The sequence below is a fragment of the Dasypus novemcinctus genome, chromosome 21 (assembly GCF_030445035.2).
Source record: "Dasypus novemcinctus isolate mDasNov1 chromosome 21, mDasNov1.1.hap2, whole genome shotgun sequence".
Taxonomy (NCBI): Eukaryota; Metazoa; Chordata; class Mammalia; order Cingulata; family Dasypodidae; genus Dasypus; species Dasypus novemcinctus.
This window is the reverse complement of record NC_080693.1, coordinates 26,267,003-26,277,023: the sequence shown is the minus strand read 5'-3', so window position 1 is coordinate 26,277,023 and position 10,021 is coordinate 26,267,003.

The following is a 10,021-nucleotide window of genomic DNA, read 5'->3' as shown; positions in this document are numbered from 1 at the left end:
ACCACATAGGAGGTCCTGGGTTCGGTTCCCAATACCTCCTGGAGAAGATGAGCAAGACAGTGAGCTGGTGTGGCAAGCTGCGTAGCAAGATGGTGCAACGAGGAGATACAAAGAGGAAGCACAATGAGAGAGACAGCAAAGTAGGGAGCAGAGGTGGCTCAAATGATTGAACAACTCTCTCCCACATGGGAGGCCCCTGGTTTGGTTTCTGGTGCCCCCTAAAGAAGATGAGCAAGGCACAGAAAGCACAAGCGAATGGACACAGAAAGCAGACTGCGAGAGCAAACAATGTGGTGGGGTATGTGCGTGTGTGATAAATAAATAAAATAAATCTTTTAAAAAAATAACAAAAACCCTGAAGTCTACCTGTTCAGCTCAGGCAGGACATTCCAAGGACCAGAGGTTATTTCCCTTGACCACTCCTGACACTCAGTGAATGAGTAAATGAATAAAGGGAGGTTCATTACTAGGTGCCCCCGAAGGTAGAAAAATCTATGTTCTGCCAGTTTTCCCAGCTGTAGCCCTCTGACTGAAGGCACATTTCCTTGACGAACTTCCTCCCAAGTGTTTCCTTCATTTCTTCTTTCCATTCCTTTCTCTCTGCTCCAGCTTTTTCAAGTTTCCCAAGATCCAGAGGTCATTTCCATTTTGCCCCCTCCACAAGCCATCCGGGGGTCAGGGCTTCCTTCCAGGGCCAGGACTAGGTGAAGGCAAGCGAGGCGCCAGGGGCACCACATTTCAGAAGGCGCTTGCTCTCAGGGTCATCCCGGAGAGCACCTGCCTCCTTAAATTTTGTGCCCTTGGCACCTCCCACGCCTCACTGTAGGCCCAGTCCTGCTTTCTTTTTTTCTTTTTTTAACCATCCATTTTATTGATACATATTAATAAAGCATACAATTCAACCAAAGTGCACAATCAATGGTATTTGGTATAATAATAGTTGTGCATGGATCACTTCAATAATTATTAGGGGGAAGCAGACTTGGCCCAGTGGTTAGGGCGTCCGTCTACCACATGGGAGGTCCGCGGTTCAAACCCCGGGCCTCCTTGACCCGTGTGGAGCTGGCCCATGCGCAGTGCTGATGTGCGCAAGGAGCGCCCTGCCACGCAGGGGTGTCCCCCGCATAAGGGAGCCCCACGCACAAGGAGTGCGCCCCGTAAGGAGAGCCGCCCAGCATGAAAGAAAGTGCAGCCTGCCAAGGAGTGTGCCGCACACACGGAGAACTGACACAACAAGATGACGCAACAAAAAGAAACACAGATTCCCGTGCTGCCGATAGGGATAGAAGCAGTCACAGAATACACAGCAAATGGACACAGAGAGCAGACAACTGAGGGGTATGGGGGAGAAATAAACAAATAAATAAACAAATCTTTTAAAAAATAATAATAATTATTAGGGCATTGTCATTATTTCAATAGTATTAAACAAAAAGCAGACAAATAAGCAAACAAACAAGAAAATTCTTCGTCTCTCAATCTCTCTGCTTCCCCTGCTATACATAGTTGCTTTTTCTGGCTGTTCTTGTGCAATTATTTCTTTATTTACTAAGCAGTTTTACTGAGACATAGTCACACACCATAAAAGCCATAACCAATGGCTTTCAGTATAATCACAATGTGGTGCATTCATTGCCACAAAAACTTTTAGAATAATTTCATTGCTCCAAAAAGAAAAACTCCACACTCCTTAGCAGTCCTTCCTCACCCCTACATAACCATTAATCTAACTTCATCTTTATAAATTGATTTATATTTACGTTTTATATAAATGGAATCATATAATATGTAGTACTTTGTGTCTGATTTCTTTCACTTAACATAGTGTTTTTTGGTCTGATATTAGCTTTTTTTTTAAAGATTTATTTATTTATTTCTCTCCCCTCCTCCCACCCGGGTTATCTGTTCTCTGTGTCTACTTGCTGTGTCTTCTTTGTCCGCTTCTGTTGTTGTCAGCGGCACAGGAATCTGTGTTTCTTTTTGTTGCTTCATCTTGCTGTGTCAGCTCTCCGTGTGTGCAACTCCATTCCTGGGCAGGCTGCACTTTCTTTCGTGCTGGGCGGCTCTCCTTACGGGTGCACTCCTTGCACGTGGCGCTCCCCTACGCGGGGGACACCCCTGCGTGGCAGGGCGCTCCTTGCGCGCATCAGCACTGCGCATGGACCAGCTCCACACGGGTCAAGGAGGCCCGGGGTTTGAACTGCGGACCCTCCCATGTGGTAGATGGACGCCCTAACCACTGGGCCAAGTCCGCCGCCCTGATATTAACATCTTGTATTAGCATACGTTTGTTCAGTTTCAAAGAAAAACATATGCAATTTTACTCATAATCATATTTCATATGTGACTTTTTTTAAGGTTTATATTTATTTATATGTCCCTCCTTCCTCATTGTTTACCCTCACTGCCTGCTCTCTGCTCATCCTCTTTTTTTAGGAGGCACTGGGAACCAAAACTGGGACCTCCCATGTGGGAGGGAGGCACTCAATCACTTGAGCCACTTCCACTCCCTGCTTGCTGTGTCTCTTATTGTGTTTCCTCGCTGTCTCTTCGGTGTGTTATCTTGGTGCATCTTCTTGTTGTGTCAGCTTGCAGTCTTGCTCTTAGGGGCACGGGGAACCAGACCCCGGACCTCCTACATGGTAGGTGGCCGCACAGCAGCTTGAGCCACATCTACTTCCCTCATATGTGGCTTTCCTATGCTATACAGTCCCATGTTACATTTTTCAGCTTTCCTTTTAATAACACACATGACCTTAGACTACCCCTTTAAACCCCTTTCATACCCATATAATAGTACTGCTGGTTACAAACATTGTTGTGCTTTCACCTTTTCTATTCATTTCCAAAGATTAACACACATCCTTTTTACCAATTCTGCAAAAGTTAACCCTCAGCTTTCCATTCTCTCTAAGCACTTTTTTTCTTTTTTAGGTATGGGGCTGGGGATTGAACTTGGGACTTCATATATGGGAAGCTAGCGCTCAATCACTGAGCCACATCGGCTTCCCTGAGTTGTTTTTTTCTTTGATTTGCTTGTTGTTTGTTTTTGTTTTTTCAGGAGGCTTGGGGAACCAAACCCAGAGCTTCCCATGTGGAAGGTGGGTGCTCAACCACTTGAGGCCCATGTGCTCCTTCTAACCTCATTTTATTTTCTGGTGACCCACATTCAAGTTATTAACTCCATGAAATTACACATTACACATTTAGTTCATAGTAGCACAATCATACAGTATTTGTCCTTTTGTGTCTGGCTTGCTTCACGCAACATAATGTCCTCCAGGTTCCTCTTTGTCATATGTTTTATGACTTCATTTCTTCTTACAGCTGCATAATATTCCATCGGGTGAATAGACGGATGATGGACTCCTGAGTTGTCGTGAATAATGCCGCTATGAACAACAGAGATGTGCAGATGTCTGTTCATGTCACTGCTCTCAGTTCTTCTGGGTATATACCCAGTAGTGGTATTGCAGGGTCACATGGCAAGTCTACATTCAGCTTCTTTAGGAGCTGCCAAATAGTCGTCCACAGTGGCTGTACCCTTCTGCATTCCCACCAACAGTTAATAAGTGTTCCTATCTCTCCACATCCCTCCAACACTTGTAGTTCTCTGTCTTTTTAATAGTGGCCATTCTAATAGGTGTGAAATGATATCTCATTGTAGCTTTGATTTGCATTTCCCTAATTGCTAGTGAAGTTGAACTTTCATGTGTTTTTTCACCATTTGTATTTTTCTTTGGACAAATGCCTACTATTTTGCCCATTTTTTAATTGGGCTGTTTGTCTTTTTATTGTTGAGTTGTAGCCTCTCTGTATATATCACGAATATTAAACTTTTATTGGACATGTGATTTCCAAATATTTTCTCCCATTGAGTTGGCTGCATTTTCACACTTTTGACAAAGTCATGTGAGGTGCAAAAGTGTTTACTTTTGAGGAGGTCTCAATTATCTGTTTTTTCTTTTGTTGGGCATGCTTCGGGTATAAGGTCCAAGAAACCACCACCTACTACAAGGTCCTTAAGACGTTTCCCTACATTTTCTTCTAGTAGTTTTTTGGTCCTGGCTTTTATACCTAGGTCTTTGATCCATTTTGAGTTGGTTCTTGTATAGGGAATGAGATAGGGGTCCTCTTTCATTTCTTTGGTTATGGATATCCAGTTCTCCCAGCACCACCTGTTAAAGAGACTGTTTTGTCTTGTTAACATGATTTTGGTAGGTTTGTCAAAAGCCAGTTGGCCACAGAGGTGAGGGTTTATTTCTGGACTTTCAATTCTATTCCCCTGATTGATGTGTCTATCTTTATGCCAGTACCATGCTATTTTGACCACTATAGCTTTGTAATATGTTTCAAGGTCAGGCAGTGAAATTTCTCCCATGTCTCCCTTCTTTTTAGAATGCTTTTGGCTATTTGGGTGCACTTTCCCTTCAAAATGAATTTGGTAAGTGCCTTTTCTATTTCTGTAAAGTAGGCTTTTGGAATTTTAAATGGTATTGCATTGAATCTATAAATCAGTTTGGAGAGGATTGACATCTTCATGATATTTAGCCTTCTAATCCATGAACACAGAATGTCTTTCCATTTGTTTAGGTCTTTGATTTGTTTTAACATTGTTTTGTAGTTTTCTGTGTATAGGTCCAGGTATTTCTTTGGTTAAATTGATTCCTAGGTATTTGAGTCCTTCTATTGCTATTGTAAATGGAATTTTTTTCCTTGAGAGCCTCATCAGGTTCTTCAGTACCAGTGTACAGAAACATTATTGATTTTTGCATGTTGATCTCGTACCTACCACTTTGCTGAACTCATTTATTTGCCCAAGTAGTTTTTCATAGACATTTCAGAATTTTCTAAATATAGGATTATTTTATCATAATCTTATTTGGATACCTTTTTTTTTCTTCTTGTCTAATTGTGCTAGCTAGAACTTCTAGCACAATGTTGAATAACAATGGTGACAGTGGGCATCCTTGTCTTGTTCCTGATCATAGAGGGAAAGCTTTCAACATTTCCCCATTGATTATAATGTTGACTGCAGGTTTTTCATATATGCCTTTTATCACATTGAGGAATTTTCTTCTATTCATATCTTTTGAAATGTTTTTATCAAGAAAGGATGCTGGATTTTGTTGAATGCCTTTTCTGCATGCATAGGGATTGTCATGTAGGTTTTTTTCCTTCAGTTTGTTAATGTGCTGTGGTACGTTAATTAATTTTCTTATACTGAAGCACCTTTACATACTGGAATAAATCCCACTTGGCTGTGATGTATAAGTCTTTTGATATGCTGTTGGGTTAGATTTGGAAGTATTTTGTTGAGAATTTTTGCATCTATGTTTATTAGAGAGATTGGTCTGTAATTTTCTTTTAATGTCTTTATCTGGCTTTGGTATTAGGGTAATGCTGGCTTCATAAAATGTGTTGGGTAATTTTCCCTCCTTTTCCATTTTTTGAAAGCGTTTAAACAGGATTGGTATTAAATTCTTCTTGAAATACTTGGTATAATTCACCTGTGAAGTCATGGACTTTTCTACATTGGGAGATTTCTGATGATGGATTCAATCTCTTTTAATGTGATTGGTTTGTTAAGTCCTTGTACTTCTTGTAGTATCATTGTAGGTTGTTTGTACATTTCTAGAAGTTTTTCCATTTCATTTAGGTTATCTAGCTTGTTGGCATACAGTTTCTCATAATATCCTCTTTTTTTTTTTAAGATTTATTTATTTCTCTCCTCCCCCCCCCCTCCCCACAGTTGTCTGTTCTCTGTGTCCATTCACTGTGTATTCTTCTGTGTCTGCTTATATTCTAGTCAGCGACACCAGGAATCTGTGTCTCTTTTTTTGTTGTGTCATCTTGCTGCATCAACTTTCCATGTGTGCAGCGCCACTCCTGGGCAGGCTGCACCTTTTTCATGCTGGATGGCTCTGCTTAGGGGGCACACTCCTTGCTCATGGGGTTTCCCTACGCGGGGAACACCACTGCGTGGCAGGGCACTCCTTGCACGCATCAGCACTGCTCTGGGCCAGCTCATCACACGGGTCAGGAGGCCCTGGGTTTAAAGCCTGGACCTCCCATGTGGTAGGCGGACGCTCTCTGTTGAGCCAAATCCGCTTCCCTCATAATATCCTCTTATGATCCTTTTTATTTCTGTGGGGTCTTTTGTAACTTCCCCCCTTTTGTTTCTTTTTTTTTTTATTTCTGATTTTATTTATATTTATCCTCTCTCATTTTTTTCCTTTGTTAGTCTAGTGCAGGGTTTGTTAATTTTATTGATCTTATCAAAGAACCAGCTTTTGGTTTTGTTGATTTTCTCTATTTTTTTCTTTATTCTCAGTTTCATTTATTTCTGCTCCTTCCTTCTGCTTGCTTTGGGAATGGTTTACTGTTCATTTTCTAGTTTCTCCACTTTTTCAGTTGGATCTTTGATTTTAGCTCTTTCTTCTTTTTAAATACAGGTGTTTAGGTTTATAGATTTCCCTCCCAGGACTGTCTTTTCTGTATCCCATAAGCTTTGATAAGGTGTGTTCCAGTTTTCATTTGTCTCAATATACTTACTAATTCACTTAAAATTTATTCTTTGACTCTCTGATTATTTAGGAGTCCGCTGTTCAGGCTTCACATATTTGAGAATTTACTTCTTTTCCATCTAGTATTGGTTTCCAGTTTCATTCCATTACCATCTGAGAAGGTTCTTTGTATAATTTCAATCTTTTTATATTTTTTTGAGAGCGCTAACATGTGGTCTATTCTGGAGAAAGCTCCATGTGCCTTAGAAGAATGTACAACCTGCTGAGTTTGGGTGCAACATTCTGTATAAGTCTGTCAGGTCTAGCTCATTTATCATATTGTTCAAATTCTCTGTTTCCTTGTTGATCTGTCTAGTTGTTCTTATCTAATAATGTGAGTGGTGTGTTGAAGTCTCCAAGTATTATGTAGAGATGTCTATTTCTCCCTTTAGTTTTCCCAGAGTTTGCCTCATGTATTTTGGGGCACCCTGGCTAGGTGCATAGATATTAATGACTGTTATTTTTTCCTGGTGGATTATCCCTTTTATTAATACATAATGACCTTCTGTATCTCTTAGTCTCTGTTTGTGAATATTTTATATTCACCTTCATATTTGAAGGACACTTTTACTGGATAAAGAATTCTCGGCCGGCAGCTTTTCTCTTTCAGTATCCTAATTGTATCATACCACTGTCTTCTTGCCTCCATGGTTTCTGAGGAGAATCCTTACTAAGTCTTACTGGGCATCCCTTGTATGTGATGGTTTGTTTCTCCTTTGTTGCTCTCAGAATTTTCTCTTTATCTTTCATGTTTGACATTCTGAGTAGTATGTGTCTTAGAGTAGGTCTATTCACATTTATTGGGGTATGCTGTACTTCTTGGACATGTAAGTTAATTTCTTTTGTGAGATTTTGGAAATTTTCAGCTATTATTTCCTCAAATACTCTTTCTGGGCCTTTCCCCTTCTCTTCTCTTTCTGGAACTCCCATGACATATATATTGTTGCACTTCATATTATCATGCAATTCCCTGAGACCCTGCTCAATTTCTTCTCTGTTCTTTTCTTTCCTCAATTTAAGTTGTTCTTTCTTCTGTATCATCTATTCTTTCTTATATGATTTTGAGTCTGCTGTGGTATGCCTGTGATGCAGAGGTTCTTAACAAGGGGCCAATGAGCTTGAATTGAAATTTTTTAAAAAAATATTATTCTTATGGAGACATGTTGGTGCAGGTGTGATATATTTATTAAATAATACACAGTTTACAGTGGACTTAGTAAGGGGTCCATGGTTTGCATCTGACTGGCAAAGGAGTCCATGAAATAAAAAAGATTAAGAACCACTCTTCTCTCTCTAAGCCAAACTCAGAATATAAATACATTACCTTCCCCCCAGCATGGAACATGACTCCTGGGGATGAGCCTCTCTGGTGCCAAGGGATTACTACCAAGCACTGGCTGGTGATGCAACTAGAAAGAGACCTTGAATAAAAGGGGGAAATGGTAAAAAACAAATGAGTTTATATGGCTAAGAGACTTCAACATGAATTGGGGGGTCATCAGAGGGACTGCACTTATGCATGTCTCAGCAGGATCTCATAGACAACCAAAGTAGATACAATCCAGATCATGGTGCTCCTGAGGGCTACGGAGACACCCAGGTCCTATGGTCATGGCAGATGGCTCTGGAGATTGGTGCCTTGCCAGTGGACCCTACTTTGTAATTTGTGCTCCTGAGTGTGATGGAGTTAGATCAGATGTCTCTCTACACATGCCTCTTCTGTCCCTTTGATTGAAATTGTGGTTGGTGCTGGGATTGGTGTAGGCCCAGGAGACTTGAATCTCTGGGCTGTCCATGTGCCAGCTGGGCCCTGGACCCCTATTCTCCAGTTCATTGGACTTACCCAGGTCAGCTGACAGGGAGGTGAGGACGGACAATCACCACACCAAGGAACCGAGAGGGTCTATAGCTGCGGACATGAGAGTCCCATCTAACATCAATTGAGAGGTGGAGTGGGCATTGCTATCCCAGGGTCCTCAGGATGGAGGAATAAAATATGGATTAGAGTGGACTTACTGGTATTCTACTATAGAATTATTGTGACTTCAGCAATGGAAGAAATTATATTATTGATGTGGAGACAGTGGCCATGGGATTTGCTGAAGGCAGGGAGAGGGAAAAGGAGGTGTGATATGGGGGCATTTTCAAGACTTGGAGTTGTCCTAAATGATATTGCAGGGACAGATGCAGGACATTATATATCCTGCCATAGTCCACTGAACGGACTGGGAGAGAGTGTAAACTGTGATGTAAACTATAATCCATGCTGTGTAGCAGTGCTCCAATATGTATTCATCAAATGTAATGAATGTGCCACACTAATGAAAGAAGTTGTTGATGTGGAAAAAGTGGGGAGTGTGGAGAGTGGGGCATATGGGAACCTCCTATACTTTTTATTTTGTGTGATCTATGTATCTCTTTTTTTTTTCAAGATTTATTTTATTTCAAATTCCCCCCCTCCATTCCCCCCATTGTGTGCTCTCTGTGTCCATTCACTGTGTGTTCTTCTGTGTCTGCTTGTATTTTCATTAGGCAGCTCTGTGCACCGATCCTGGGAACTTCCAGAGTAGGAGAGAGGCGATTACTCTTGCACCACCTCAGCTCCTCTGTTCTGCTACGTCCTCTTATTTTCTCTCCTCTGTGCCTCTCGTTGTGTCATCTTGCTGCACCAGCTCTCTGTGTCAACCAGCACTCCTGCACAGGGCGGCTTTCCCGCCCGAGGCAGCATTCCCACACAGGGCAGCTCTTCTGTTCAGGGCTGCATTCCCACGTAGGCCGGCACTCCGCATGAGTCAGCTCACTGTGTGGGCCAGCTTGCCCTCACCAGGAGGTCTTGGGCATAGAACCTTGGACCTCCTGTATGGTAGTTGGGAGCCCAATTGTTTGAGCCACATCTGTTTCCCTATGTATCTTTTAAAAATAAATAAATGGGGACGCGGCTGTGGCTCAATCAGTTGGGCTCCTGTCTACCATATGGGAGGCCCTGGGTTTTCATTCCAGGGCCTCCTTGTGAAGGCAGGCTCACCCGCATGCTGCGAAGAGCCGCCCAGCCCGCAAGCATCATAAAGAGCTGACTCAGCAAGGTGATGCAACAAAAAGGAAGACAAGCAAAAAAAAAACACACAGAAGAATGCGCAGGGAATGGACACAGAAAGCAGGCAACAAGCAAGCCACAAGGGTGGGGGGGTGCGGAATAAATAAAAAATAAATAAATACAGACACAGAAGAATGCACAGCTAATGGACACAGAAAGCAGACGGGAAGCAAAAAGCTGCGGGGGTGGAGAGATAAATAAATAAATAAATAAATAAATAAATAAATAAATAAATAAATAAATAAATATTGTATTTTTTTAAAAAAAGAACCGCTGCTCTAATGTGTCTTTTTCATTGATTTTATTTTATTTTTTTAAGATTTATTTTTTATTTATTTCTCTCCCCTTCCCCATCCTCCCC